At 51.4% G+C, this 7,150-nt stretch overlaps 1 pseudogene across 1 annotated transcript; it reads left to right on the top strand.

Annotated features, from left to right (window-relative positions):
- The first annotated feature begins 3,063 nt into the window (after positions 1-3,063).
- On the top strand, positions 3,064-5,971 carry LOC310824086 (annotated as a pseudogene). The gene is made up of 5 exons: positions 3,064-3,075; positions 3,807-3,860; positions 4,365-4,464; positions 4,873-4,901; positions 5,019-5,971. The product of its transcript is annotated as an uncharacterized misc_RNA (transcript).
- The last annotated feature ends 1,179 nt before the right edge of the window (positions 5,972-7,150 follow it).

Raw genomic sequence — 7,150 nt, 5'->3', positions numbered from 1 at the left:
GTTGGCCGCCAACCCCGCCTGCCTCAGAGACCGCAGAACAGCAGCCACACGCTGCACATGCTGCGCCCAGGTGTCACGGTAAATGACAATGTCATCCAGATAGGCAGCAGCATAGGCAGAGTGTGGCCGCAGAATGCGGTCCATGAGGTGCTGGAAAGTGGCTGGGGCTCCGAACAACCCGAAAGGGAGCATCGTGAACTGATACAACCCGAGCGGAGTGGAGAATGCAGTCTTCTCCCGGGATACCGGCGAGAGGGGAATCTGCCAGTATCCCTTCGTGCAATCCAATGTCCTAAAAAACCTGGCCGTGCCAAGCCGGTCTAAGAGCTTGTCAACCCGCAACCCGCATTAACCCTTCTATAATCCACACAGAACCGTATAGACCCATCCGGCTTGTTGACAAGCACGATGGGGCTACACCAGTCACTGCGGGACTCCTCGACCACACCCAGGTCCAGCATGGCTTCCAATTCCTTGCACACAATGTCTCGTTTGTGTCCCGGCAGCCTATAGGGACGCGTGCGCACCGTTAAACCCGGCTGTGTTGCTATATGATGGTCGATAAGCGTAGTCCGACCGGGCAGGGGAGAGAACACGTCAGCGAACCTAGCTTGCAAATCTGCAAAGCTATCCCCCCGGTCCGAGCGTCCTACCTCATAATCCACGTCCCCCATGCGACGTGTGACCACAAACGGCCCTTGCCACTTCGCGAGTAATTTTGTGCTGGAGGTGGGTAACAGTACGAGCATCTTGTCTCCCGGTGAAAATTCTCGCAGGTGAGTTCCCCTGTCGTAGAGGCACTTTTGACGCTCCTGGGCTTGCTGCAAATGCTCGTGTGAGATAACCCCTAGGGCGTGGAGCTTGGCGTGGACCCTTCCTCCCAATTTTCTTTAAGAAGGTCTAGGGCACCCCAGGGCTTACGCCCGTAGAGCAATTCAAATGGGGAAAACCCGGTGGAAGCTTGGGGAACTTCCCGTACCGCAAACAGCAGGGGATCTAGCCATTTATGCCAATTCCGACTGTCCTCGTGCACAAACTTCCGGATCATTGATTTCAAGGTCCGATTGAACCGCTCACAAAGGCCATCCGTGGCCGGGTGGTAGACACTGGTTCGAATCGCCTTGATGTTCAACAACCCGTACAGTTCCTTGAGGGTGCGTGACATAAAATTGGTGCCCTGGTCGGTGAGAATCTCTTTCGGGATTCCCACCCGGGAGATCATTTGAAACAATGCCTGCGCTACACTCCTGGCAGAAATATTGTGCAGCGGTATTGCCTCGGGGTATCGGGTTGCGTAATCTATCAAGACCAACACAAATCGATATCCCTGTGTACACTGATCAAATGGCCCGATAATATCCATGGCAATGCGGTCGAATGGGTTCTCGACCAATGGTAAGGGCCGCAACGGGGCCCGGGGAATGGCTGGGGGATTTACCAACTGACATTCGCGACAGGAAGCGCACCACCTACGCACCTCTGCCCGAATTCCCGGCCAATAAAATCGAGCCATTATACGGTTTAGTGTCTTATCATAACCTAAATGGCCCGCCATGGGGTTGAAATGAGCCGCCTGGAAGACCATTTCCCGGCGGCTACGGGGAACCAACAACTGGGTTACTTCCTCCTGACTATGCGAGTCATGACTCACTCTGTATAACCTGTCGCTGATGATCGCAAAATAGGGGTGGGCGCGCACTGTGTCTGGCCGTACCAACGTACCATCAATCGCTATCACTTGGTCATAGGCCGATGTACAGGTGCCCCGGACCAACCCTCTATTCAACAGGTATGGACCTCAGTCTGAAGGGTCTTACCCTAACAGCTACTAAAAGGTCCTATGTAGGTTGGTGTCGATTAGACTCACTCCGCTGTTAACAGTCTACGTCCCATAGTTCCTCCTTAGTCTTTCTTTACCCACCTCAGTTGAACTGAAAAATCACCCCAAAAAACCGTACACAGAAGCGGGTAATCTCTATGGTTAACGACTGCTCTAATCTTACATGAGTGCCAGTTGGTGTGTTTGCGGATACAAAGTTTATCGGTAAGGATAATTTACCCAAAGGAGGTAATAAGGGGCCAGATATAACCCTTCAGATCCTATGATGAAATATGCACAGTAGTCTATAACATTTAATGTCACCAGGAGGAGGTAAAAACGCTTATGATGGATGGAATACTAACAATAAAAATAAAATTTAAGAATTAAATTGAGAAAACCGTTCCTTTAAATGCAGGTTAGATCCTTTAATGATGGCTTAAAGCATTGCAGCACAGCTGAGTTATCATAAAAGTGGTTACAGGCAGAGTGTTAAAATGATAACATTTAAAAACGATAAAAATTAGAAAATAATAAAAACCCTATCAGTCTGTCTCTACTCTGCCTGGGAAATTTAGAGAAGTCCCAGTTTCACTCCGTCGAGCGTAGCCGGTTCCTCTTTCCGCCATGGCCGTGGAAAGGAGCCGTTGTTGTACAAAGAAAGGTCCGCCAAGGTCCTCCGTTGTACTTGAGTGGCGAGTCCGTTCGTCAGAATTCAATCAGAGTGTGAGCTCCGGTCACGGAGAACTTCTCGGGTACTAAAGCATGAGAGCTCCTGTTTCCACTACGGGGTAAAGTTTCCAACACGCTCCGTCCTGCTCCGGTCCTTCAGGTTTTGACGCTCCTCAGCGGGGAATGACCATTGTACTGCTCTGGGGAGCTCTTTTTATACTCTTGCTAAAAGTCCTCCAATGCGACTTCCTTTTTGTCTAACACCTCTTATGTGGCTTCCTATTCGTGTAACACCAGAGTGCAGGTACACACTTAGTGGGTTTGTGCTTGAATATTCGTGTTAAACACAGTTTGAGTGTGTTTGTGTTTTGAGTGTTAGACACTGTGTGTTTGTAAGGTCATATGAAGTGCTTTTTAGGGAAGTTCTTTTTAAGGATGTGTCTCTGTCCCTCAACTCTCAGTGTCACAATACATATAATAATACATTTGACCTTTATACCTACTTAGCAGTCAGGCATAGAATTCGATCTAGAATCCAGTACATCACCCTGGGTTCACACTCATGCTTGATTATGGGCACAAGGGTACGTTTTGTTGTGTCTGCTAAACATTCTTATCACACTCATGCTTGATTATGGACACAAGGCTACTTTTTGCGGGAGGGAAAGATGTTCCTCCGCCAAGGTAACGGCGGCCGCGAGATCCTGGGGCCGGTGGTACTGGACCCAGGCAGCGGTCCGGGCCGGGAGCCCCATGAGGAACTGCTCCATCACCACCCGGTCCCCGACCTCCTCCGCCGAGCTGTTCCTTGGGTCCAGCCACCGCCACGTGCTGTCCCGCAGCCGCTGGGCGTAGGCAAAGGGCCGGCTCCCCTCCTCCATCGTCGGGGCCCAGAACCGGCGACGGTGTTCCTCCGTGGTGAGGCCCAGGCGGTCTCGAATCGCCCGGGCTAGGGAGGGATAGTCCCGCTGGGCGGCCGCTGGCAGGCTGTGGGCAGCGAGCTGCACCTCACCTGACAGGAGGGGCAGCAGATGGTACGCCCACTTGCCGTCCGGCCACCCCGAGATCCTCGCCGTCTCCTCGAACACCGCCAGGAACGCCTCCGGGTCGTCCAGGTCCCCCATCTCCTGGAGGTGGACCTTGGGGGGACCTTGTGCCGACCCGATTCGACTCAGCCCTCGCCATCTTTCCCACCGCGGACTGCTGCTCCTGCTGCAGATGGGTCTGCTGCTCCAGGATGAGGGTCATCCTGGCGACGGCCGCGCTTAATGTCTCCATTTTCTTCTTTTTTATCCGCCTTCACTCTGTGTCCCAGGTTGGGCGCCAATGTAACAAGATCCTTGACACAGAGGTGGACTCAGTCGGTCTGGTAAGGGCAAACCCCGTTTATTAATACTCAATCCCTCGTCGACTTTCCAGTCGGAGCTTTCCAGCTTCCCCTCCTAAAGCAGAGGCACACACATCTTAAACCATTTCGTTAACGAGGCTTCATTCGCAACAGGTGCGCAACCAGCCTCGTTTCTGTAACCCTGACCACGGTCCTATAGCTCCCTCTACAGGCCGAACGCTGCATGTCCCCCCACAGTGACTCCTTACCTTTAAGGTTGCATATCCCCCGTCAACCTTCCCTTCCTGTTTTTGATTGGGCATGTTGGGAATTACCATGGCACCATGCCACCCTGCCACCCTGGCTCCTGCCTGTCCTGCCTGCATGTACCATCTGTTGTCCCTGCGTGTCCTGTGTTTCTCTCATGCCCTCTCTCCTCTCATCTCCCTCTCCTCTCCTCCCCCTCTCCCTCTCCTCCCCCTCTCATCTCCTCTCTCTCTCATCCCCCTCTCATCTCATCCCCATAACCCTGTCCCCAGCCTCTAGACCCTCCAGTCTCCATCGCCTCTAGAGCCTCCAGTCTCCAAGACCAACACCAGTGGTAATAGCAATAATAATTCTCATTTGTCTCCGCTGGAGGCCAAAGGTACGCTTCTTCTGACCCTCCCTCCCTCTCTATATCTCCTCTTCTCCCTCTAACCCCCCCCCCCTCTCTATCTCTCCCTCTGCTCCCCTCTCTATCTCTCCTCCCTCTGACTCCCCTCTCTATCGCCCCTCTCTCCCCCCCCCCCCTAAATTCATTCATTTTTACCTTGTCACAGGTCACTGAACTACAGTTATCAGATTAATTGGTGCTTTTAGTGTTTGTAATGGGGGTTGTAACTATGTTATAAGTCTGTTATAAATGTGGAAATGAGGGCTGTACAGTACCATAGGTGAGTTGTGTCCTAAGACGTGTGTGGTTGTGTTTTTGAACAGGCACGTTGAACGGCAGTGCTCTAATTGGGAGTTGATGATGATTATTGTCTTGTTAATTTTTATGGTGGTTTTGTAGAGGTGAGGGACAGGTGGTGTCATGGTGTGGTAACATTGATGCCTCTGTTTTACTTTATTTTATTGTGTCATATGCTTATTGTTTACATGAAGAAAGGAGTAGTGTTCAACATTGGTAACATGAATGCCTCTGTTCTCATCCTCTAGTCGAGCAGCCAAGAGAACCTGGAGATCCCTGGAGCCACTGAGTGCGTACGGAGAGACCTGGTGGATCGAGGCTCCACCTCTTCCAGAGCCACCAAGTGGCGGGGCATCCTGCACTCAACCGGTGGGAAGGCAGCGCCAGTCAACTCCGACGGCTGGCACTCAAGGTCAACAGGCCGACCAGGGCGTCCGACCCTGCAGAAGGCGGAGAGTACGCATATAAAGGGTTCAGTCAGGGCGCGGCTCTCGTCCCAGGGCAAAGCCACGTCTGTGTCTCAGCATCTGGACTCCTCCTCTTCCTCCACCCTGCCCTACGCCAATAGCGTCATCTCCACGGCTGAGGGCTCAACGCGCCAGACGAGCATCCACGACCTGCTGTCTAAAGACATCCGTCAGCCCGTGTCTGTCGACCCCTCGCCCTTCTCTGTCTCCTCCTCTAAGGCTCACTCCAACACCACACCCAGTGAGTACCCCTCCACCACCACAACCACCATCCCCCCCCAGTCCCAGCCCCTGACATCCCAGCCTAGCCCCCCCGTGCCCCCCGTTCCTGCTCCCCTGCCCAAGTTAGTCAGCCTGCCCTGCAGTAGAGAGGAGGCTGACCTCTCCAGTCTGGAGTCCTTCTTTGGCTCCTCCTTCACCGTAAAGTCAGTGTTTATGGACTCTATCTTCAACGAGCCCTCTTTCACGGGGGGAACCACGCCTTCCTCTCCCTCAACCCCTCCCTAGTCAGTAACATCAGCGGCCCCCCAGGGAAAACACACCCCCACCCCCACCCCCACCCCCGGCCCGCACCTACCGAAAACTCCCACAACCAATCAAACGGGCCAAAGCCCTGCCCACCTGGCCAGAATAAAATGGGTATTGTTACTGATCATGTGATCGATGCTGACCAATCCCCTTCATTTAGCCAAGAGGACAACCAATCACTGTGGTCTGAATATGGTTGGGTGTGAATGTGGGGCTCCAGCCCACTGGTCTAGTCAGCTAGTGATCTGACCCTGGGACCTGTATAAAGACCAGGGAATGTCTGGGAGATTGACCCCTCCTCTGCATGCTGTTCTGTTATCAAAGCACTATCATGCTATTATGTTGCCTGTTATGCTTTGTTCTGTCTTTACATGGCTGATTGTAAATCACCCATTTCTCCTCCTTGGTTTGGTGCGTTCCCCCCTCTTGTCTTGTGGAAGTTGGGCTCTCTGGATGTCCTGCTAACCAGGTTCATATTCACCAATCAAAATTCTGGCTGACAATACAAGACTAGTATCTGCATTAGTGGGCTCTTAAATAGCTGTTATGGTTTCAGTTGTAAAATCTACATTTAAGATACATTTTCTAATCACAACTGCATCAGTGTTTCCGCTATATGCATTCAGCAGTGGTGGCTGCTGTGGGACCGCCACTCCTGTGGGATTTTAGAACTTTATGAAATGTTAGGTATGCAATAGCGCATACAGGCTCTCCACTCTCACCACTTTGAGCAACTGGGGCAAGTGACAGGGCAAACAGGGTTGGGGCAAGCAATGGAGGGGGTCTCTGGGCTGAAAATGACGAGCACTATGCTGTCAGCGAGCTCGCAAAGCGAGCACTCAATTCAAAACCTTGACCCCCACTGCTGAAAAAAACCCTAGGGTAAACATTGTACATCTTAAGGAAACATTTTGGGATTGTAGTTGTAACAGTCATGCCGCGCTCTCTTTCAGAGTGGCACAAAATCTATAATCGTTAGGATCCTGTTGATACACGCAGTTACAAAAAAAATCCCACATGTCAGAAGTGCAACTCAAGTGCTCTAAAGTTGGCATAAAACACTGTTTAATAAAGAAACAAGGCTTCTTTATTGGTAGCGTGTCTGTCTGAGGGGGCAGATGAAGTGCCAAGTTCTAAATTCTATTTCAGTATGTAATCATTTATGTAATCTCGCCCTTGAGAGAAACCAGCTACTATTTTTCTCCAGAAACCAGTTTCTAATCTAATCTATTAATGTGAGATAATAGGTTCCATTTCCCCTCCTGCCTCATGTGGTGTTTGGTATATACCTGGGAGAATCCTGTCCTTTACTGTGTAAACTGCATTGCATTATGTTCTTACCAACCTCATCCTGCTGTATCAAAGCATTATCCATGCATTATTGA

Source organism: Argentina silus (assembly GCF_951799395.1).
Source record: "Argentina silus genome assembly, chromosome: Y".
NCBI classification, from domain to species: domain Eukaryota; kingdom Metazoa; phylum Chordata; class Actinopteri; order Argentiniformes; family Argentinidae; genus Argentina; species Argentina silus.
This window is presented reverse-complemented; position numbering and strand designations above follow the sequence as displayed.